At 45.4% G+C, this 23,967-nt stretch overlaps 1 protein-coding gene and 1 non-coding gene across 7 annotated transcripts in view; one reads left to right on the top strand and one right to left on the bottom strand.

The window, feature by feature from the left end:
• LOC127039399 (zinc finger protein 239-like) overlaps window positions 1-23,967 on the top strand; it is a 325,237-nt gene that overhangs the window by 19,192 nt on the left and 282,078 nt on the right. The window lies entirely within an intron of this gene.
• Window positions 15,965-16,037, bottom strand: TRNAI-AAU (transfer RNA isoleucine (anticodon AAU)). Its single transcript has one exon. It is a non-coding gene; the product is annotated as a tRNA-Ile (tRNA).

Here is a 23,967-nt window from a genome sequence, read left to right on the forward strand (position 1 = left end):
GCAATTGCCAGGAGAAAGTCCAGCCATGGGAGAGCATAGCCCCCAGGAATGGGACTTTCCCAGCCAGAGGTGCAGGGAGAGAGGACAGGGGAAGGGGAGACTAAAAGTGGCAGTGTGAGAAATGAATGTGGGGGAGAGATTTCCAGCTCTCTAGTCCACCCAGAGACATGTATTGCTGCATCCTGGGGCAGAACCACTTTCCAGTGAACAAAACAAGGATCAGAGAGAGGAAAAGCCAGTTCCTGACTCCATATTCCCCTGCTGGGTTGTGGCTGCTGTGGGGTCAGTGTCCGAGGGAATCCCCCACAGTGACTCCTTTGGTTCTGCTCTTTTCTAGCCTTGTGTTCAGAGACTTTGTTATGAGGTGAGGGGAGGGAGAAGGGAGGTTAAAAATCTCTCTGTGGGCTTAGCCTGGCAGCAGGGGCCAGGTCTACAGTGTAATAACATGCTTGATCTCTTTCTCAGCATGGCAGAATCTAGGGTGTCTGTCTACAGGGAAAGGGCCTGGGAGAATCATCTGGTGAAATTAACTAAAGTCTGTTCTGAAACCCCCACAACTGTCCTTCTCACCCAGACAGGTGGTAGAATGACATCCTTTTTTTGCTCCAGCTCATCCCATCCTCCCATGGGAGAGGGAAGAGAAATGAGTGCAGGGAAGCCTGTTAAGGTAGGAATTATCGGGAGGTTGCTGGTGGGTTCCTGCAGAGTGGGAGAGGGACAGCAAATACACCAGAGATGGGAAGATATGCACAGTCTGGTTTGGAGGTTGGAACGGGGCAGGAAATGCACAGGGTGGGGAAGGGAGGAGGACAGCTTGAGATAAACCTGCTGGGAGTTGTTTATTAAGTGGCCTAGATTCTAGGAACAGACCCATGAGATTAGGTGGTGGAAATACCCTAATTTGTGAAACTGAGAATAACTCAGCTTCATAGAGCTAGTCAAACTGACCAGACTCCCAGTGCTGGAGCCCGACCTGACTAACCAGCGGCTGCTGTGAGATATGAAGGGGGCATCCATCAGTGAGGTTTAGGGGAGCTGCCCCGCACTTCATATCCAGCTCCTCACGATGAGGTTATTGGGCTTCCTACCAGGGAGCTCTCCCTGGATTCTGCTAGGGCCTCCATCTCCTACATCGGTCGGTGGCTAGTAGGGGGGTGATGGATCTGCTGGGAGAGACAAGGGGCTGTCTCTTGGTCCCCTTAACGTGGTGTTTCCAGGATGCTCTTTGCAGGGTGGGGGTTTGACTCTGTTAACTATGATCCACCCAGAGCTTGCATTTAATTGGCTCCTCTCCCCCACAGAGAGTGGGGCTGAGAATAGGACATCACGTACTGAGTGTTGGACTCTTGCTCTTTCAGGGACCGGTGACCTTCGAGGAGGTGTCTGTGTATTTCACCAGGAAGAGTGGGCTCTGCTGGACCCCACTCAGAGAGCCCTCTACAGGGATGTCATGCAGGAGAACTATGAGAATGTGACCTCATTGGGTAAGGATTCCCGTCCCCTTGGTTCTTGGAATAGGAAATGAAGAGAGAAGGTTCATGCCAACCCCACAATGCCACCTCTACTCTGCCCTGTTTCAGCATGTCATAAACAAATAGCTAAGGGTTAATGTCTCTTTCACCTGGAAAGAAGTAATCTGAACCACCTGACCAGAGGACCAATCAGAAAACCGGATTTTTTCAACTCTGGGTGGAGGGAAGGTTGTGTCTGAGTTCTTTGTTTTTTGTCTGCCTGTATGCTCTCTCGGAGGAGGAGTGATTTCTATTTTCTGCTTTCTAATCTTCTGTTTCAAGTTGTGAGTGCAAAAAGGGTTTGTTGTTTTTGTATTTACATGTCTATAGTGGCTGGAGTGCTTTGATTTGTATTCTTTTTGAATAAGGCTGTTTATTCAATATTCTTTTAAGCAATTGACCCTGTATTTGTCACCTTAATACAGAGAGACCATTTGTATGTATTTTTCTTTCTTTTTTATATAAAGCTTTCTTTTAAGACCTGTTGGAGTTTTTTCTTTAGGGAGGAACTTCAGGGAAATTGAGTCTGTACTTCCCAGGAAATTGGTGGGAGGAAGAAGTCAGAGGGAGATCTGTGTGTGTTAGATTAACTAGCCTGAATTTGCATTTCCTCTGGGGGAAGAGGGAGGTAATTCTGTTTTCCAGGACTGGGAACAGGGAGGGGGAGTCCCTCTGTTTAGACTCACAGAGTTTGCTTCTGTGTAGCTCTCCAGGAGCACCTGGAGGGGGGAAGGAAAAAAGGTTTATTTCCCTTTGTTGTGAGACTCAAGGGATTTGGGTCTTGGGGTCCCCAGGGAAGGTTTTCGGGGGGACCAGAGTGTCCCAAAACACTCTAATTGTTTGGGTGGTGGCAGCAGTACCAGGTCCAAGCTGGTAGCTAAGCTTGGAAGTTTTCATGTTAACCCCCACATTTTGGACGCTAAGGTCCAAATCTGGGACTAAAATTTGACACAGCATCACCCCAATATGCCAGTGACACACACACACTGCCACAGGCCCTCCCCTGCTGCAGAACATTTTGGGAACAGAGCACAGGAGCCATATCGCACAGTGTCAAATAGCTCCTGTTTGCTCAAGTGAACTTCTTTGAGATGGGACGACCATATCTGCATGGAGTATTGGAGATGTGGGCGTACCATGGATTTATATAGAGGCAAGAGGAGATTTTCTGTCTTATTATCTATCCCTTTCTTAATGATTCCCAACATTCTGTTCACTTTTTTTCACTGCTGCTGCAGATTGAGTGGATGTTTGCAGAGAACTATCCACAGTGACTCCAAGGTCTCTCTCTTGAGTGGAAACGGCTAATTTAGACCCCATCATTCTGTATATATAGTTGGGATTATGTTTTCCAATGGGCTGCAGTATGTGTTATCCTGACATCTAGTACTGCTGAGATCCTGAATTCAGTGATATCCCTGCCCTTCCTGTTCCCTTTCTCCACCGAACCCCACCAGCCCATGCTTCCTGTTCCCAGCTTCCCCAGGACTCTCTCTCTTTGTCTCTGTCTCTGGACCTCTCTGTCAGCAAGCAGCAGTGCCAAGGAGACTTGCCCTCTCTCTGGAGTCTTTGATTTCTGGGACATAGATTTACTTTCTCTGTGTTTTAGGAGACTCTTTGAAATTGAGTGTCTGTGATATTAACCACAGTGCAACCTGGACTGTTGAACAGCTCTGTCCCCTCAGTTCCCAAGCTGGGGTGCCTTTTCCACTGCTCTACTGTGAAAGCAGCCACTCCTGGGCAGTTCACACACGGTCTCCACCATGTAACTCACTCCCAGCTACACAGTTTTGAGTGCTGCTAGTCAGTGACTCACAAATTACAGTACCTCACAGGAGAACCCCAGAAAATTCTCTGCTCCCTGACTTTCCCCAGAAATGTGCATCTTTCCCTGTCCAGCACACTCCTGAACAACGCAAGCTCATATGAAGTCTGTCATTTCATCAGTGGAAAATGACGTGCGCCAGCCTTGTTATCCCAGATGAAGTTTCCAACACACTTTAATACAACCACACTGCTTAGATAAACAATAAAACAAGATTGTTAACTATCAAAAAAAATTTAAGATACAGATAATGAGGCATAAAGCTCAGAATTGTTTACAAAATAAATGCAAGATAAAACACTGAACTAATGTTTAAGTTAAGCTGAAACGAATTCAAGGCAAATGTTTCTCTCACCCTGTGCTGAGACAGGCTGGTTTTCCTTTCAGCCAGGACTCGGCCTAACCCACCTCTGCCGTCCACGTTCAGTTCTTCAGGAGTTGTCATGAGCAGAGGGAAAGGGGAGAGAGAGAGAGTCTCATGCATTTTCCTCACCTCTTTTTATAATTCAGTCCTTTGTACTAGAAACCACTTCAGTTCTCAGCTCAGTCACGGTGACAGGCTGTCTGTTGGAGATGTGAGAATTTTGCGGGAAAGTCTACAGAAAGAGCTTTGGAGGTTTGGTCAAGCTAATAGGCCTAAAGTATTAGCTGAGCTTGTTTCTCTGTGTAAAGGGCAGAGAAAGGCAAAGTGGAATGGAAAGTCCCCAAATTGGGGAACAATGGCTTTGTGTGCCGAAGGGGCCTAAGTAGGTGAAGTGGAAAGTTCCCAAACACACTGATTTGCAATAACCGAGATTGTGAAACATAACCACAGTGGAAGTGTTAGAAAAGTCAAACCACAAACTAGACTAGGAATAACAATAAGAGGAGAGGCCGGATATGAAAAACTGATTGTTCAGCTTGCTTTTGACCTGCATCACATTTTGCAATATATTCCAAATAAGGTAATTAATGTGCAGCCTATGTGTCATTGTTTGTGGTTTTAAGCTTTAAAAGGCTTGTGTGATTTTTAGCTCAGGGGGACAGTATTCCAATAGCTGTCGCTCCCTGCATGCTTGTAACCAAGAAAAGAGCCTCAGGCTGAGCTGATTCAAAATCAGTCATGTGGTCATTTTCCACAACAGCTTCAAGAGGTCCCTGTGATGGAATGTAAATGTCTTCTTCACACCTTCCCCCTGCAGGAGAATGGCTGTTTGACCAGCTGTTTGCCTTGCTGTCTCTGAGGAACTGGTCTGTGGGTGTTCCCCAGAATTGTAACTTTTTCAATAATATCATACTGTAAAATCTCATAACTTTACATACAGTGTTACTACACATTTTAACAGGAGAATAATATTCAGTAGATTATGGGTTTTCAAATGATACCTCACAAGCCATACTGTGTACAAAATTGATCATAATTTTTCTAGAAGAGTGAACACAGGGTACAGACTGACACAGTGTCTGTGTGTGTGTTCCAGCAGATAGGTGGTATTTCAATCCTCTAAGCATAGTGTTCGGCATCTTCATGGATCTGGGGAACTGGTCCTGGAAATTCCTGGGTTTACCAGTGTGACACTGTATGGAATTGTGAGACACTTTTGGTATAATAATAAAATAATAAATCTGATAAAATTGCAATGAATCGTGCTAGATATGCCAATGGAAGGTGTCAGGGAAAATGTTATGATTTTCCAAGTATGATCATTTGTTTCTATGTTTCTATCACCTTTGTACCGTGAGTTATAGATATGTAGGGTATATCTGTAGTTCCAGACTTGGGCAGTGTTTCTGGGCGACACCTCCAGACATATTGGCATCAACATTGCCTAGCATGTTTGATGGCCCATTGAGGGTCATCAGCTGTACAATGAGCCCATGGAAAGGACCAAGGGGGATACACCTATTGAGTCAGCAAGACATTCCCAGGTAGCCTGTGTTCTGAGACCTCCAAAGCTTTTCCATGCCATGTGCTGTGAATCTTGTGTTTGGGACACACGAAGAACAAGCCACATAGCAAAAGGAATATAAAGCGCAGCTGCATCATCTCCATCTGTCTTCAATCCCCCTTCCTACTTCTGGAGCAACTTCTCTACAAACTGAACCCTGGAACAAAGGACTGAATGACCCATCCAAGCTGTGGATGTGTTCCCGACAGACTTTCACTCCGGCAACTCACTAATACTGCTAAGAACCTGATCTGTCCATTCTGGAATGTATCTGAACTGCTTTCCCATTTAACTTCATTCTATCTTATTTCGTTTAAACCTTTAGTTTAGATGCTAAAGGACTTGGCTGGCAGTGTGGTATTTTGGGTAAGATCCAAACCTATACTGACCTGGTAACGTGGCTGACCTTTGGGGTCAGAAGATCATTTTGTTTATGTGAGCAGTTTTTAAATAACCTCTCACTGTGCTGAATCTAGGTGCTGATTGGGAGTCAGAGAACTGGGATGCAATAAAGGGGGCTGTGTGATTTATTTTTTCAGCTTCTTGATAACCCAGTGTGGGTGATCTCTTTTTCAGCCTGCTCTGATCTTGGCATTTTCAGTGAGAACTGCCTCTGGCCAACCAGTCACACTAAGCTCTGAAGTAAATAAACAGAATGTTTTTTATGACAAAGTCTTATGAAATCAACTGAACTCCTTTGTTTTTCTTTCATCTCAGCAAGGTTTCCTGTTACCCAGCCTGATGTGATCTCCCAGCTGGAACAAGGGGAAGAGCCATGGGTCCCAGACTTCCATGGCTCTGAGGAAAGAGAGATCCTGAGAGCTCCCCGCACAGGTGAGAAAACATTAAACCAACTCACAATCTGTAAGTGCCTGAAGGAAACATCTGGGATGCCCAACAAGCCCTTGGGAGGTCTCTCAGTTCATTATTGTCCCTAGTAGGTGTTGTATCCTCAGGGTAAATATAGCTCATGGCTTCCTGTAGATCTTAGGAGACACCAGGCATTAGCTTCCTCCCTTCCCCTGAGTATTTGCATGGATGTGAAGGCTGAATTCATCCCCCTCCTCTGTCCTATTTAGGGGAAGAGTTTGGGGGAGTTCAGTTCCTGATTTTTATTTGACCTGTCTTCAGCACTTGTTTTGGTTTGGTCTCCCCTATTCCATCCCTGTTTGAGATTTCTGTCTCTATCACAGCTAGGTGAATGCAATGGCATGTGAGAAAGAGGAGCAGAATTCTCAGAAGGAAAATGCTGAGCAAGTGGATAAACACAGAGCATTATCGCAAAGATCAAAAAGGAATGTGTCCAGGAGTAATGAGGCAGGGAAATTCCTTTGAGATTCAGCACAGACCAGAAAGAGAGCAGGGAAACCAGCCAGGGGAGAAATTGGATAAATGTATTTCCTGTTGGGGAACTCAGAATGTCCTCATGGAAACCACAACACAACAGGAAATCCTTAGGCGAAAGAGAAAAAAATACATGCACTGAGTGTGAGAAAACTTCACTCACAGATCAAAGCCTTTCTGTTCATCTGAGAATCCACACAGGGGAGAGGCCCTACGAATGCCATGAGTGTGTGGCAAAACCTTCAATCACAGCTCAAACCTTTCTAAGCATCGGAGAATCCAGGCAGGGGGCAGGCCCTACAAAATGCAGTAATTGTGGGAAAACCTTCACTCACAGATCAGCCCTTTCTGTGCATCAGAGAATCACACAGATGATATGCCCTATGAATGCATGAGTGTGGGAAAAGCTTCGCCTCACAGATCAGACCCTTTTTAGACATCAGAGGATCCACACAGGTGAAAGACTCTATGAATGCAGTGAGTGTGGGAAAACCTTCAACCACAGCTTCAAACCTTATTACCCATCAAGAATTCACACAGGGGAGAGGCCGTATAAATGCTGTGAGTGTGGAAAAATGCTTCATTAAGAGTCAGCCCTTTCTGAGCATCAGAGAATCCACACAGGGGAGAGGCCCTAATGAATGCAGTGAGTGCGGGAAAAACCTTCTCTTGGCACTCAGCCCATGTTAGCCAACAGAGAATCTGCACAGGATCAACATTGTAACAATCTCTAGGGCTATCAAGACTTTCTTTTCTTTAATACTTTTCCTGATTCCCACATAGTAACCTTTAAAGCTCTTTGAACTGTTTTGCAGCACTGTTATCCCTCAGCTTGTCCAATGAGTGGCCCATTTTTGCCTTTGCAGTTCACCTCTTTTGAGATCGACCTATTTGTCCTTTCTATTGTCCCACAAGTAATTTGAGTGTGCCCTTCCTATGAGGAACCAGGGAGCGTCACATTTATACCATTCCTCCTATTGCAAAGTTATTGTTAGAGTGACCAGTGATACAGATTGTATCATTGACAGTTGTTCTCACATTGCTCTGGGTTGTGCTGAAGAGCAGTTATATTGAGAATTTTCAAATTAGACGTAAATGAAGAGGAGTAGGGGCAGGAAAAAAAGTGTAATTTCAGCTTCCGTGACACTGGAAGGAGATAGGGTAACTCAAAGATTCCCTCCTTCCCCTTCACTGCAGAACTGTTACCTTTTGCCTGGGCCATGCAGAGTTTATGTTCATCACATTCAATCCATCCACTTCTCAAAGTGTCATGTGATGAAGCATTCTCTGTTGTCTGTGCTTGCAGATGATGTTTTTTACTACTTTAATCCTATATCAGAATCGCTGTGACTGGAGATGAGTGTCAAAAGTCCTGGGAGGGGAATTCAAATGAATTGCAAATAGAGTGTGATCATTTAGCGTTTAAATCTCAGGTTCCATCTATTGTAAAGCCATTTCTGGCAAGAGGGGTGTTTTTCCCTCCTTATGGGGATGCTAGGATACTAAAAATTTTGTAAATAACATAACTGACTATGAAGACAGGGATGAGGGAAGCAGGTTTGAATGGATCAGATGACAATGGGGTGGGAGAATCTCTTGTCCCGGTTCTGAATAATCAGATGTAACCTGCTCTGGAATTTCACTTGATGCTTTCTTTGTAATGTATTCTCTCCCTGTGATGTGGGTTTCTATCTTTCCTGAAGGCTGTTTGGTCACTCAATTGGATATTAATTCAGTTTGATAGGATGTAGCTCAGATTTATTGAAGAATTTAAGACAATGACCCTTTGCTAAAGTCCTCATTTATGATTTCAGCTTTGCTTTTTCCCCATCCCTCCAGGATGACATGGAGAAAGTTAAAGTGCAGTTCTATCAACAGGAGAGAACTCTCTAATTTACTGGACAGGCTAACAAAGAAACAGCAGTGATTTAAAATCTCCACTCAGAAATGGTGAACAACAGCACAACCCCAGCTAACTGAAGGAAGTGCATATGATCACAGTATATTTCAGTTGTTTAAGGCAATATTGTCTCTGATGATCTGGGAAGAGAATTCCATGGTAAGTGGTTTTGAACTAGGCAAAAATGCTCATGTGTTTGGTTCCCAAGCATTTGTAAGTTATTATGGTGTGGTGTGCAGTTACAGTTCACCAGTAACTGCACACCACACCATAATAACTCTAGCTCAGGAACCAATCCATGCAACAAACCTCGATGCCAACTCTGCCCACATATCTACACCAGCGACACATCACAGGACCTAACCAGATCAGCCACACCATCACTGGTTCATTCACCTGCACATCCACCAATGTAATATACGCCATCATATGCCAGCAATGCCCCTCTGCTATGTACATCGGCCAAACTGGACAGTCTCTACGGAAAAGGATAAATGGACACAAATCAGACATTAGGAATGGCAATATACAAAAACCTGTAGGAGAGCACTTCAACCTCCCTGGCCACACTATAGCAGACCTTAAGGTGGCCATCCTGCAGCACAAAAACTTCAGGACCAGACTTCAAAGAGAAACTGCTGAGCTTCAGTTCATCTGCAAATTTGACACCATCAGCTCAGGATTGAACAAAGACTGTGAATGGCTTGCCAATTACAGAACCAGTTTCTCCTCTCTTGGTTTTCACACCCTCAACTGCTAGAACAGGGCCGCATCTCCCTGATTGAACTGACCTCGTTATCTCTAGCTTGCTTGCTAGCACACATATATATACCTGCTCCTGGATATTTCCATTACATGCATCTGAGGAAGTGGGTATTCACCCACGAAAGCTCATGCTCCAAACGTCTGTTAGTCTATAAGGTGCCACAGGATTCTTTGCTGCTTATCCTTTGTAGGTTCTAAAGATGTGTATAAAATAAAACAGTGTTGAAAATGTAATATCTTCAGAAAAATAGCCATTTTTAATAGAATCTCCAGCTCTGCTAACTAACGAAGATTCTGATTCAGGCCTGTATCCAGTCCCTTTCCTGGACCTGTGCCACTGAATGAAAGAAAAGCTGAGCATGTCTCAGGAAGCCATTCCTCATTAACACTGCTGAGATTTTAAGTGGTTTTGTAAAGGATTCTACTTCAGAGAAGTGTAACTTAACCCTATCCAAGACCAAGGATTTGGAAAGAGCTGAGGATGAAAGAGTCCACACCCAGTTCTTGACTTCCACCCCAGTAAAGGAAGCTATGGTGACCCAAGCAACATTATTTGTACAACTCCACTTCTGAGTTCAGTGTCCCTGATTACACTTCCCAAGTATGCCAGGGTTAGACTGAGAGCAGTCATCCTTCACTGTTTGGATGCAAAGAGAGAGTGCTTCATAGGACATTCCTTCCCTGTGAATCCCAGACTGGCTGCCTAGCTGGGTAACAAGGACTTTCAGGCTATAGAAATGATGGTAACTAATGAGGCAACGAATTTGTCAGCCTCCAATTTCAGACTTTTGGATACTCGCATGTTGAGTCCTGATACTATGGTTTTGTGTCTGACGCAGTGGCTACACAATTAAGCTGATGTTGGCACGGCTGCACCAATGTAGCTGCGCTGCTGTAGCACTGCTATTACAGATGCTCTAAGCCAGTGGGAGAGATTTCTCCTATCGGACTTGATTAGTCCAGCCCCTGCAAGCAGCGGTGGCTTTGTTGGCAGGAGAAGTTCTCCTGCTCATGTAGCACTATCTACACAGGGGGTTAGGGCTGTGTAACTACGTTGCTCAGGTGTGTGGATTTTTCACACCCCTCAGCAATATAGTTATCCCGATAAATGTTTTTAGTGTAGACCAGAGAGGTTTCTCTTGTGCTTTATGCATTTACATTACTTCTTTACCTCCTCCTACTTTGAAAGATTAGAAAGTGTGAAAAGAGAGGTATTTTTCTCCATGATGCAAAGATTCCGACATAGAAGACCCCTTCTAACAACACGTTTGGCAGAAGATCCTGAGATATATGATCTCACAGAAGTGGTTGGGTCCTACGTTGGGACAAACCACAATAAGAACCAGCATTCAGTTGTTGGCAATGGGGATTAAAAGAAAAGTAACATATGACAACAATTTGTGATCTTGAATATGTTTTTGTTACCAATTAAAATGAAATTATAGGTGAAGTTATTGGTTAAAGAGTAAGAGACTGTGTGATAATCTGAATTATTTTGGAAAACTGAAAGTTGTCTTGTTTTTGTTAGTCATATAGAAAATGATGGCTAATCTTGAAAAGTTAATTTGATTTAATTTACCCTGGTTCCTCAACTGTTGCTACAGCTCTAGTACCCATCAGTCCAAAGACTGAGAGAAATGGAGAGTTCCAACCATTGTCCTTTTAGTATCTTATTGTTCCTCTCTCTGTTTTTTGTGCTGGCCTTTCTCTTCTATCATTTTCTGCCTTTGTTTAGTTGATAACAGGTGGTATCCATCACTCACATTTGTTTGTTTAAATCTCTATCCGTTAAATAATTTTTTTGCTTGTTCAATAACTGTACTCAAGTGCTGCGTGAAATACTAGTTTTACTGTGGACCCTTGCTACTGTATCTTGGGATACTTCAGTAAGAGAGGATCTGGGATTTCACCAAATATCTGGTGGACACACTGAAGGAACTCAGGGGTTAGGGTGGCTGCTGTAACTCAGAGGAGGGTCCTTGAGTTCCAGCAGGCTGGTGAGTTTGGTCACTAACATCCAGCTGCCAAATGCAAAACTCCCTCTTCCTTGTGGCAGGTGGCAACAAGGAGATTCACAGTCCTCAGTACCCTGAGAAAGGTCACAGTTTGTCTCTATGTTGATCCACCTGTCAAATTCGCACAGGGAAAGCTCCCAATAGCACAAAACTCTGCCCTATGAAATCATGGAACATGTGCACTTCGCTCTGTGAAAGCATGTAAAGAATCCAAGCGCTGGAGGACAGGGTTTGGGTCCAGAGTGACCTAGGCCAATTGGAGGATTGGGCCAAAAGAAATCTGAGGAAGTTCAACAAGGAGAAGTGCAGAGTCCTGCACTTAGGATGGAAGAATCCTATGCACTGCCACAGGCTGGGGACTGACTGAGTGAGGGGGGATTTGATAGCAGCCTTCCACTACCTGAAAGAGCAGGATTGTGGACTCTCTCCTAGCCACTTTTGTTGGGCTGGGCAGACATCCCGGAGGCCTTTCTAGAAGAGAATTGGGAACTGAGTTAGAAAAACCAATGTGAAAACCAGAACCTCAGATTTAGACTCATTTATTTATAATATTAAATCTTCAACTCTAGTGTCACGGTCAATACAATTACTTCAAAGGGAAACTTAACTTCTCTGCAAAGGGAGTGGAGAGAAAACACTTTTCAGAGTCCAAGAGAGACAAGGTGGGTGAGGGTAAGCGCTTGTCGAGGACCAACCTCTGTTGGTGAAAGAGACAAGCTTTGGAGCTAACCCAGCACCCTGCTCCAGTTCTGTGTAGCCTGAAAGGTCGTCTGTTTCCTAAACAGCAGTTAGAACATAAGAACAGTCACACTGAGTCAGACCAGTTCATCTAGCCCACTGTCCAGTCTTCTGAAAATGACCAATGTCAGGCACCCCAGAGGACTCCTAGGACCAACACAGATACAACACCATTGCAACCAAGGTTAAAAGTCAATGCACATGGGAGAAGCATCTTGTGTTTCATTCCTTATGTGCTAGTCCCATTGTGTTGCCATCTCCTTTTCTTCCTTTCTGTTAAAAGCTTTGGTGTTTTGCACAGAAACATTATTTCCCCAGGAGAGACCCAGGAGTGGTGGCTGCATTCCTATACCAAACAGTCACTAAAAGGGGGCAGACAAAGGCCTTTAGGATGAGGCATCTGTCACTGTCAAAATATCATCTCCCTCCTGCAGATGACTGGCAGCCTGAATCTGTTCCTTATCCTCCCAGAGTTGGGGGCTGGAATCAGCACTACCCAGCCCCTCCGTATGTAGCAGGAACAAACACAAACCTTGTCCTTAAAACAAGCTGTCCCCTTCCTTCTCAGGGAAGATTTTTCTGTGAGTGAAGTTGAGTTTCAGATCCCCTTTCCTGGGGTGGGGCCAGCTCCCAATGAGCTCTGTTTTCACCTTTGCCCCCTTTAAGTCACTCTGGGATCCGAACTCTGCTCCCAGCTGTCAGGCAGCTTCCAGCCCATCCACCCTGCTCACTATCTCTGTGGTCAGGTGTCACCTTCTTTGCCAGCACACAGAGCCTGTAGGAAAGCTACTTCTGCCAGATGCATTGGTGGTATAGTGATGAGCATAGGTGCCTTCCAAGCAGTTGATTGGGGTTTGATTCCAAGCCAATGCAATAATGGCTTTTCCTCTTCTGGAAGTGGTTTAATTTCAGTCACATTGTATTGCAATCACGTTATCAATAAAATGAGACAATAAATGTCTCAAACCCAGCAGGTCATACAGGATGGAGGCACACAAGGGGCTGAAATGTGTCATCTGAGAAAGACAGAACACTTGGAAACCTGCATCTCCCATCCCCTGGCCTCCTGTGTTATGATTCCAGCTGCGTGAGCTGTTTGTATGATGTTTCTGCATGATGGGGAAATAAAGTTTTGAGTCAGTTTTTGCTCCTGCAGATTCCTTTGCAGTTACAATTATAATGACATGAACAAAAGGGAGGCAAAATAAAAATAATCCCCAAATTGCAGTACAGGTGGGGAAAGAGAAGATCACGGTTAAGCAAAACACGTCAAAATAAAAATTAATACTAAAAGCAGAGGGGGGAAGAGATCAGGTCTGTGGAGATCCCCTTGATATTTGAACTCAAATTGTTAGATTCAAAGTTCAGACTTGACATTGAAAACCTGCAACTGCCTGTCTCTCTGAACTCCTGTGATGAGCAAGATCGAGCTGGGACACCTGTTCTGCTTCAATCATTTACTGTCTCTCTGTTCTCTCTTTCTTCTCCCCCCAATTCCTCGTCTCCAATGTCTCTGCCTTTCTCCTCTTGCTCCCCCTCCCCCTGCCCTTTCCCAGTGGCAGCGGCTCGCAGGGCTTCTCCCCTGGTAGCTGATGCTCATTATCAATCAAATAAATCAAAACGCTTCCACCTGCAAGTGGATTTAGCCCAGGACCCTCAGCAGCTGTTATACCCCCACTGAGCTCTCTGGTCAGGTGTCCTAGCGCTGGAAGCCTCCTCTGTAGATCCTAAAATAGTGTTTTTGCAGCAGGGGGCTGAAATATTGGACCGGGCATTGTAGCTCCACTGTTATTTTATTGAATTGCTTCAAAACAGCAAGTGTAGAAAGTCTCCTAAGTGCCAGGCTCTCTGCCATGGGAACAGCTGCCCCTGCTCTACAGGAGTCTGTGCATTCCACCCAGCAACGTACAAACCTGCCCCGAGGTGAAGGGGGGGTCACACAGTGACGGAAACGCAAATCTTCAGACTGTTAACCCAAGTCCCTTCCTTTCTTGAACCCAGGACGTGCCAGTCACCTGTTAGCCATGGCGTTATCTTCATCTTCAAATACCTCTCAGGACATCGAACAGAGGGAGTGAACCCCCACCCCCCATGGCTTCCTATTGAGGCGTTGTACCGTACCTGCCCCTGGAGACTGTCTGGTTTTATACTCTTAGAGCTTTTTCTCTTCAAACCCCTCATCCCGATCTCTGGGCCACCGCTGCATTTCAGAGTTTAGAATTTACTCTCATCTCCCTCCTATGGCACTTTCCATGTGAATGAGACAAAGCAATGGTGGAAGCTCCGTGGCTAATGAAAACCGGTGCTTTGGGTGAGGCCTGAGCTCATAACCCCAGCAGTGCGCCTCCCTCACTAGCCAGGTGTATCCCTATAGGTGCTTCATAGACAAGCTTGGGAAGTAGGCAGTTACCTGTGTCTGTGATTAACAACATTGGTGGCTAATTGAAAGGCTGATGCTTCAAACCCAGGTGAAGATAGAGGTGCTTGGCTTTTTTGTGAAGAGAATCCAGTACATTTTAACAGGCAGGGAAATGCCTCAATTCTGGCCTAGCCTCACTGGACAAGCATAAGTAGTAATTGCACCAGATGTGTTGGTGGTATAGTGGTGAGCATAGCTACCTTCCGAGCAGTTGACCTGGGTTCAATTCCCAGCCACTGTACTGAGGTGCTGTTTTCTCAACTGGAAACTAGTTTAATTTCCATCACATTGTATCAGTTTATCAATGGCGTGAGAGAATCAATGTCCTGCAGGTCATTAAACACTCAGGGCAGGAAGAAAGGGGCAGGACTATACTGTGAGCAGGTGGAGTCACCCTGGTATTACAATGTTTGGGATTTTTTCCCCTTACTTCCCTCTCCCTTTTAGACTCAGAGCATTTAAGGTTAGAAGGGATCAGTGTGATCATCTAGTCTGACTTGCTGCCCCTTGCGGGCCAAAAGAGCCCACTCACCCACTCCTGTAATAGACCCGGGAGGGGAGGCAGCTCTGTGCTCTGCCCCTACTCCAGGCAGCACATGGAGACCCTCTGCTGCCCCCACCACCAATGGGTGTGCAGAGATGTGCCAGCAGCACTAAGGTGGCTCCATGCCCGCTCTGCCTCTGTCCCTCCATGCTGCTCCCAGAAGTGTCTGGCATGTCCCAGCATCCCCTGGGGTGGGGGGAGTGTCTCCATGTACTGCCTCTGCCCTGAGAACCAACTCCACAGCTCCCATTGGCCAGGAACTGCAGCCAATGGGAGCTCTGGGGGCCACGTCTGCAGGCAGCGGCACATGGAGACTCACTGTCCCCGCTGACCTGGGAGCTGCTGTCACAGGGTTGTGTGTACTGGTCACTTTGGGAGTTGCAGTGCCTGGGGTAAACATCACCCCTCCTGCACCTCAACCCCCGAGCAGAAAGCCCGCATCCCACACCCAAATTTCCTCCCAGAGCTTTGCTTGTCTTCCTTTCACCCAGAACCATCCTTCCTCTCCTGGGTTGCAAGTATCCATCCTTGGGAAGCCAAGAGGCAAGCACAGGATCCTACCTCCCAGCAGCCAACCGCACCTCCCCAGACTTTGCAGAATGCATGGTGGTGCTCTACTAACCCCACTTAGCCACACTGAGGGGCTTAGCTTCTGCCCTGCCTTACTCAGCTCGACTTTCCTCTTTTGCCCCATTCTTGCCTCACTTCCTCCTTTGGCAAGTCACACAAAGGAGGCCAGCAGGAAGAGCCGGCCTCCACCAGCCAACCTCCCAGGGCAGAGGAGACCAAGCCACAAGGCTCCAAAAGGTGACTGGCCCAGATGCTCTAGCTTTCCCCTGCTGATACCAAGGCTCTTTCTCAGCTCATTTCCCCAGCCTCTGTCTTGCAGGGGTTGGGTTTATCACAGGCACATGCCAGTGGCAGCAGTAGGAACTTTGCTAGACAGCCAGGGAAGCTGGGAAAAGTAAGCAATTTTGTTTCTGCCTGGTTTTGAACCAGGGACCTTTTGCTTATTAGGCAAACGTGATAACCACTACACTACAGAAACTCTGTCAGAGGATTTTGCCCCTCCCTTCATAAGAGTATAAGAATGGCCATACTGGGTCAGACCAAAGGTCCATCCAGCCCAGTGTCCTGGCTGCCAACAGTGGCCAATGCCAGGTGCCCCAGAGAGCGTGAACCTAACAGGCAATGATCAAGTGATCTCTCTCCTGCCATCCATCTCCATCCTCTGACAAATAGAGGCTAGGGACACCATTTCTTACCCATCCTGGCTAATAGCCATTCATGGACTTAACTTCCATTAATTTATCTAGTTCTCTTTTAAACCCTCTTATAGTCCTAGCCTTCACAACCTCCTCAGGCAAGGAGTTCAACATGTTGACTGTGCACTATGTGAAGAAGAACTTCCTTTTATTTGTTTAAAACCTGTTGTACATTAATTTCATTTGGTGGCCCCTAGTTCTTATATTATGGGAACAAGTAAATAATTTTTCCTTATTCACTTTCTCCTCATCGTTCATGATTTTATATACCTTTATCATATTCCCCCTTAGTCTCCTCTTTTCCAAAATGAAAAGTCCTAGTCTCTTTAATCTCTCCTCATATGGGACCCATTCCAAACCCTAATCATTTTAGTTGCCCTTTTCTGAACCTTTTCTAGTGCCAGTATATCTTTTTTGAAATGAAGAGACCAGATCTATGCGCAGTATTCAAGATGTGGGTGTACCATGGATTTATATAAGGGCAATAATATATTCTCTGTCTTAGCAGCAAAGAATCCTGTGGCACCTTATAGACTAACAGACGTTTTGGAGCATGAGCTTTCATGGGTGAATACCCACGAAAGCTTATGCTCCAAAACGTCTGTTAGTCTATAAGGTGCCACAGGATTCTTTGCTGCTTTTACAGATCCAGACTAACATGGCTACCCTCTGATACTATTCTCTGTCTTATTCTCTATCCCTTATTAAATTATTCCTAACATCTTGTTTGCTTTTTTGACTGCTGCTGAACACTGCATGGTCATTTTCAGAGAACTATCCATGATGACTCCAAGATATCTTTCCTGATTAACTGTAACTAAATTAGCCCCCATCATATTGTATGTATAGTTGGGGTTATTTTTCCCAATGTGCATTACTTTACATTTATCCACATTACATCTCATTTGCCATTTTTTTGCCCAATCACTTAGTTTTGTGAGGTCTCTTTGAAATTCTTTCACAGTCTGCGTTGGTCTTAACTATCTTGAGCAGTTTAGTATCATCTGCAAACTTTGCCACCTCACTATTTACCCCTTTCTCCAGATCATTTAGGACTAAGTTGAATAGGATTGGTCCTAGGACTCACCATTGGGGAACACCACTAGTTACCCCTCTCCATTCTGAACACACCGATGGGCGAACCTGGAGAGAGTGATGGCAGCCCTTCGATAGGTCAGCTGGTAGAGCAAAGGACGAGCTGGCACTCAGGATGTCGTCCTTACATCTCCCTTGTGACTTCAGCTTGAAGGAGAGCTTCTTTTTCTTCCCTTTGCTGAGAAAGAGCAGGAGAAGAAAGAAAGTTCAGGTGAGTCAACTCTTGCTTGGGAGCCACCCACTGAAAATGTAAAAACAAAAAAGTAAAGCCATAAAAGACTTCAAAGCCCACCAGGCCCAACCTCTCTTCTAATATGGCAGAAAAGCCACACATCTCCTGTCTAGGTAGGGACATCCTATTGCCCCACAAGAAGTGGAAGGTCATGTTCAGCCTCAGCAGCACTCGTGGAGCAGGGGGAAATACATGGCTGAGGAAATTCTCTGTAGCCAAAAGATAGGTCTTGAGCATCACAGCTTTGTAGGTAATTACAAGGTCCACTTACTTCACCGGCTGAGCCATTCCTCACAGGCCAGCAACTGCTTCTCCCAGTTTGCGTTCCTCACCATGTACCCAACTAAATGCTAGAAGGCCCAGCTCATCAACCTGCCCACTCTTGCAGCCCTCCTCTTCCACCCTGACTGATGGGGGGAGTATTGAGCCTCCCTCCCTTAGGCCCTTCAGCATTCCTGGGGAACACCAACACCGCCCAAGTGACTTTGGGCCAGTTGGTCAACCAATAGGGCTGCCTCCTAGGCCAGGCTGCAGCCCAGCTTCAGGACTCAGAGGAAATGGAGCTCCCATCCCTACGTACAGGACTCCAAGTACGGCCAGCCTTCTGGATCAAACATCCCCTCTTGTGCTCAAGTCACAACAGCTAGCAGGCAAAAGACAGGCTTTCATATCATTTGAGAGACCAAGACAGAGCCTTGGAAGACCCAGCAGGATTAGGTCACACAGGAATTGTCCTCAGATCCCACTGAGACTTCAACTCATATTGCAGGATTCAAAGTCCTGAGGGCTGCTCTTACACCATGGGACCAATAGGGAACCCCCAGATCTCTGCTGAGTTCTGGTTTGGATCACCCTGCAGGTGCAGCCCTGCATTTGCTCACCAAGTTGACATGTAACAGTTTGCTGCACTCCTAGAGGCCTTTCTTAATCCAGACTGAGAGGCCAGTGGGCATGTGAGGAAGTTGCCCTTCCGTCCTAGGCAATACATGGCCCTTTCTAGGAAAGACTAAGTCCTGGAGGAGAAAGACTGTTGTGAAATAACACCCTGAAAAGATGCCTTTTTCAGTTGTTGGAGGAGTACCATACAGGGAAATCTGCCCTTTTCACACCTGACCAGGGACTTGAACTCTGGATGCTCTACCAACTGAGCTAGCCAGGCTCACAGGAAAAGGGGCAAGTTTGATGCAGAAGAGAAACTAGTCAAGAAAAAGAGGGCAGAAAATTTGCTATTCTTGCTTTTTTAGCAGCCCTAGGCCAATCTTGCTCCTCCATCCGGTGCCCAGAGACATTCTTCTTTTTTTAGTTAATATCAGATCCAGGAGAAAACACAGTTATACAAAGCAAAATAAACTTGCCCTGTCTCATGCAGTGGTACATTGACCTTTATTCAGACTGAGTCTAAGGGAGGGCCTCGCTTCCAGATCAAACATGCCCTCTTGTGCGAGTCACAACAGCTAGCAGGCAAGAGACAGGCTACCATGTCATTGGAAAGAGCAAGATGAAGTTTTGGAAATCCCAGGATAATTAGCTGGCAATTAAAAGACCCCAAAATTCTACTAGGGCTTGAACTTTGATTTCACAATTTACAACACCAGCCCTTACACCATGAGATCAGCTAAGCATGTGCAACTTCTGGCATGAAAGACTCTGAGGGGACAATTTTTTCTGTCAGGGAATACCCAGTGGGAACATGCCTTTCTGGCCAGCCCTACATTTGCTCAAAAAATCAGCACACAACACTTTGTTGGAGGCCCAGACGCTTTTCTTCCTCAGACTGCAATGCCAGTGGACAGGTGAGGAAGTAGCACCTTCAGTCCCAAGCAGTAAAGGGCCCTTCCTAGGAAAGGCCAAGTTCTGAAAAGGAAAAACTGAAGTCAAAGAGAGTCCTCAAGAGATGCTTTTTGAAAATCTTGAGGGATTGTCCTTCTACCTGACCAGGGACTTGAACCCTGGTCCCTCAGATTAAAAGTCTGATGTTTTACCAACTGAGCAAATTTCATGCAGAACACAAACTAGTCAGAAAATGAGGACAGGAAACAATACAGAAAACCTGATGCTTTCACTCTTTTAGCAGTCCTAGCCCCAGCCTACTCCTCCATCCGGCGCCCTGAGGCCTTATTCCTTTTTTAGTTAAATAGCAAATCCAGGAGAAAACACAGTTATACAAAACAAAACGAAATCACAACAGAAATGTCATTGGAAATACAAAAATTAAAAAGGAAAATGCAATTCCCATCACTTTATCATGTCTGAGCCATTCCTGTATCGAAAGCACCTGCTAAGGGCCCTGTGTGCTTACGAGAAACCTGGAGAAACTCATACCACAGCCTGAACATGAAACTCAACTGCTCCCAGGTGCTGCAGTAAAACCCTTTCCCTGCTATGACGTTGCACTCCATATGATTTTATTAAAATATGCTAATGAGTGTGAATATAATGTAACTGGAGTATGCTTTATGCATGTAAGGTAGCATTACAAAGTTTATAATCTACTGTGTGTGTTCATCGTATTTGTATGAACCGATAATTCTTGTATCTGAAACTAGAAATATGAACTATAACTCTGAGGTCCTGTTGTAATGATGCAAAGTGTGGGCCATTAATAGTGGTTTGGACTCTTGATGGCTCCCATTAACCAGGACAATTGACTGTAGATGGCTCTGTCCTGTACCATCTGTGAGTCAGGCCAGGAAGAATGAAGGCTTGGGGTCTCACAGGACATGTGAGCATGTCACCTGGTACAGGAATCCATCTTAAACCTGGGGCTTTCCCCCAGGAAACAGACAAAAGATTCCTGCCTTGTACCAAAGTTCTATAAGTGGGTAGAACAGAAGAAAGGTGGCTGCAGTCATAAGAAATCCCCTAGCTACCACCTGAGCTGGAACAAGGATTAAGCCAGGTGAAAAGATTGGACCCAGACTAGAAATATGACTAGTCTGCAAAAGAAGCTTATTGGAAGATCTCTGAGGGTGAGATTTTATCAGTATTGAGTTTCCTATTGTATTAGGCTTAGACTTGCATGTTTGATATATTTTGCTCTATGGAGAATACAAACTCAATAGAGAAGGAAAAGTTAATGCCTTAGAAGAGTCTCTGTGTGTGTGTGTTAGATGGGTGCGAGGGTGCCTAGAAAACACTGTCCTGTAGTTTCTTTTCTCTGATTTCCTTTAGAAAATTTGAAGCGGGGAGCAAAAACCATTGTCTTCTGAGAGGCTTGAACGCAAAACCTTCAGATTATGAGACTGAGACACTACCAAGCTGTGCTAGGAAGGTTTAGAAAAGAGCTAGACTCAATGCATATAGAATCTACAGCCGTGACCGAGCCAGGGGTGCACTGGAAGACGCAGGGAGATATGGTGCCCAGACACCTTTCCTGGCAGCTAATAGATCAATTTTCTCTGACAGTGAAGCTACAGCGGTAATAGAAACCAGTATTTAAAGTAAGGCTTGAACTTATAACCCCAGCATTAGTCCCTTCTGCACGAACCAGTAGCACCACTGCAGCTACTTCTGAGGACAAGCTGGGAAGCAAGCAGTTATCAGTCTCTGCAGTTCACACCTTTGCCTGGCAATTGAAAGGCTGCTGGTTCAAACCTAACTAAAGATGTGACTTTTCAGCAAGGAGACTCCAGGATACTTTAACAGGAAGAAAATCTCATCATTTCTGGTTTAGCCCCATTTGACCCCTTCTGCCCGTCTTCTCCCCCACACCATCTCTTCCCTTCCCCATTGGGGTCATACAGAGAGGATCCCCACTCACTGAGAAGTTCCCTTTTCTCCTTCACAGAAGGCTTTAATGCCCCTTATCTCACTCAAGCTCACAACTGCCCAGAGTTCAAGAACTGTCTCTGTTCCCATTGGACAGATGAGAGGAGCCTGAGGTCCAGAGAAGGGAATTGACCTACACAAGAGCCTACAAAGCAAAGCGGTGGCAGAGCCAGAAAGAAAAGCCACCAGTTCCGACTCCTGTTCTAATGGACAACAAACCCCCCCGCCAGAGGCAGGGATAGAGCCCAGGAATCAAGATGGCGGGAAATGTCATTCAAACTGTTTCTTTCAGAAAATCCCATTAAGACTAAACCAGTTTGTTTCTCTATATCATAACAAGTGGGATAAAAGTTCTTTGCAAAAATATTTTGTTGCAAAACAAAAGCATCTCCTGTTTATCACAGTGTGTTAAATTGTCTCCTCGCACACAAAGAGGAGACACTTGGATCTCAAACATTAGATAAGTAGCTTCAGTCTGAGCTAAGTCGTTGCTGCTCTTAACAATTTCAAAATAAAAACATACAAATCAAATAGACTATTTCAGCTATTCTATTATGTCATAATCTGCTCTGAGTAAAAGTGATAGGACACCTCATATTATGCACTACTTATAGTGATACTCTCCAATGGATCCCCATCCTCCACACACCGTGAGGTAGGTAGTAGCGGATCATTATTATTTCTACTTCAAAGAGGGAGAAGCTAAGGCTGAGAAAGGAGAATTGACTTGCCATAGGTCATCCAGCCAGCGAGTGGCAGAGTTGGGAACAAGACACAAGAGCCCTGATTTTCAAAGTAACCATCGGAACTTGAATGTCAGACATTGAATGACCTTAAAGTGCTCTCAGATGAGCTCCAGACCAACAACAGTGACAGAATTATTCAGCAAGTATTTGAGAACTGCAATGTTAGAGAGAATCATCAACTGCTCAGAGACCAATAATGCAGAGAAGCAGCAAAATTTGTCAAACATAGAACTGGTTCTGACTTATTTCCTTGGTCTTAAAAGAGACCAACAAGGACCTGAGTCTCCTTCCTGTCAATAACCTCTTGCTCAGCCAATCAGGGTAGAGACTGAGTATGAAGGTTCTCATCAGAGATCCCAAAGGATGGCTCATGTCACTGCTGGGGATCACTGCCTGAGCACTAGTTCAGCCCCACAGTTTTGGACGGACCACCCACAGTGGGAGCTGCAGAGCACTGCCCCGCAACACACACACACACACATACACACACACACCCTGGTGTTGGGAGGGGAACAGGAGAAAGGACAAAAGAAGCAAGAGATGAAGAGAAAGGAGGGAGGGAGGGAGGGAGGAAAAGGTGAAACAAAAAGGACAAACCCTAATGTCCCCAGTGATTCTAAGGGACAAAATCCCAGGTGTGGAATAAAATTCTGCCCCCTTAAGATCGTGTTTTCCATGCCTAGAATTCAACTCTCACCGGATGGACCAGACTGAACAAGTTTCAAACCTCGAGGACGCTCTTACCTTCTAAACAGGGACAGCTGTTTTCTAGTAAAATCACTAAAAGGGAAGGAGAAAACTCGAAAGAGGTTCCTCCTGGCGCTCACGTCCATGAACCCAAATACTCTCTCAGTCCTCAAAGAGAGACCTGGAGAAGGAGACTTGCTGAAGCAAAGCCACAGGAGTCTCTGAGGTTTCCCTGGCCCCTCGCCCCTGTCCTGCCTGGCTGATGTCAGCCTCTCTCTGTGAGGTCACTACGTCCCCATTTCCTTTGACCAATAGTCTGAGGTCCTGCAAAAGGCCTTTGTGATGTCACTGCCACACCCCTCCCTTGCTGTGTTAATGTCCTATCCCTGGCCAGGCACTTTGGAGGTTTGAGCTACTCCCTGTGGATCACTCCACTCAAGGAGCGTTCGTTCTAGGAAGTAAGCAGGCTAGACAATGCTATACTCAGTTTTTCAGAAATTAGTCGACTTTCTGGCTAGACGAGACCATTAGAGCATCTAATCTGACCCCCTGCATATCACAGGCCTCCTGTATGACACAAGAGCTACTTTTGGGGCAAAGCCATTCCAGAAAGGCATCTAATCTTCATTAAATGACATCAGGACATGGTGAATCCACCGGTTTCCTTGGTAGCTTGTTCCTGTAGTGAATCATCCTCACTGTTGAATATTTGTGCCTTAGTTGTAATATGAATTTGTCTCTTTTCACCTTCCAGCCATTGGGTCTTCTTATGCATTTCTCTGCTCAATTAAAAAGCCCTCTAACACCCAGTCTTTTCTCTCCATTAAGGCACTTCAACACTTCAATGAAGTCACCTTTCAATCTTCTTTTGATAAGCTAAACAGACTGAGCTCTTTTAATAGCTCACTAGAAGGCATTTTTATCCAGCCCTCAAAACATTTGGTGGCTCTTTGCTGCCCCAGCTCCAATTTCACAACATCTTTTTCAACCGAGGACACCAAAACTGGAGGCAGTATTCCAATATCAGTCTCATTGATGCCATGTCACCTCCTGTGACATTATTGACATAATCTGTAACTGTATAGATCACCGTTGTGACCACTGTTCTATATTTGCAGTCAATATTGTAGAAAGGTTGTTTTGTAAGGGGTCTATGGAGAGGTACTGATTGGCTAATTATAATGA

This window comes from Gopherus flavomarginatus, chromosome 23 (assembly GCF_025201925.1).
Source record: "Gopherus flavomarginatus isolate rGopFla2 chromosome 23, rGopFla2.mat.asm, whole genome shotgun sequence".
NCBI lineage: Eukaryota > Metazoa > Chordata > Testudines > Testudinidae > Gopherus > Gopherus flavomarginatus.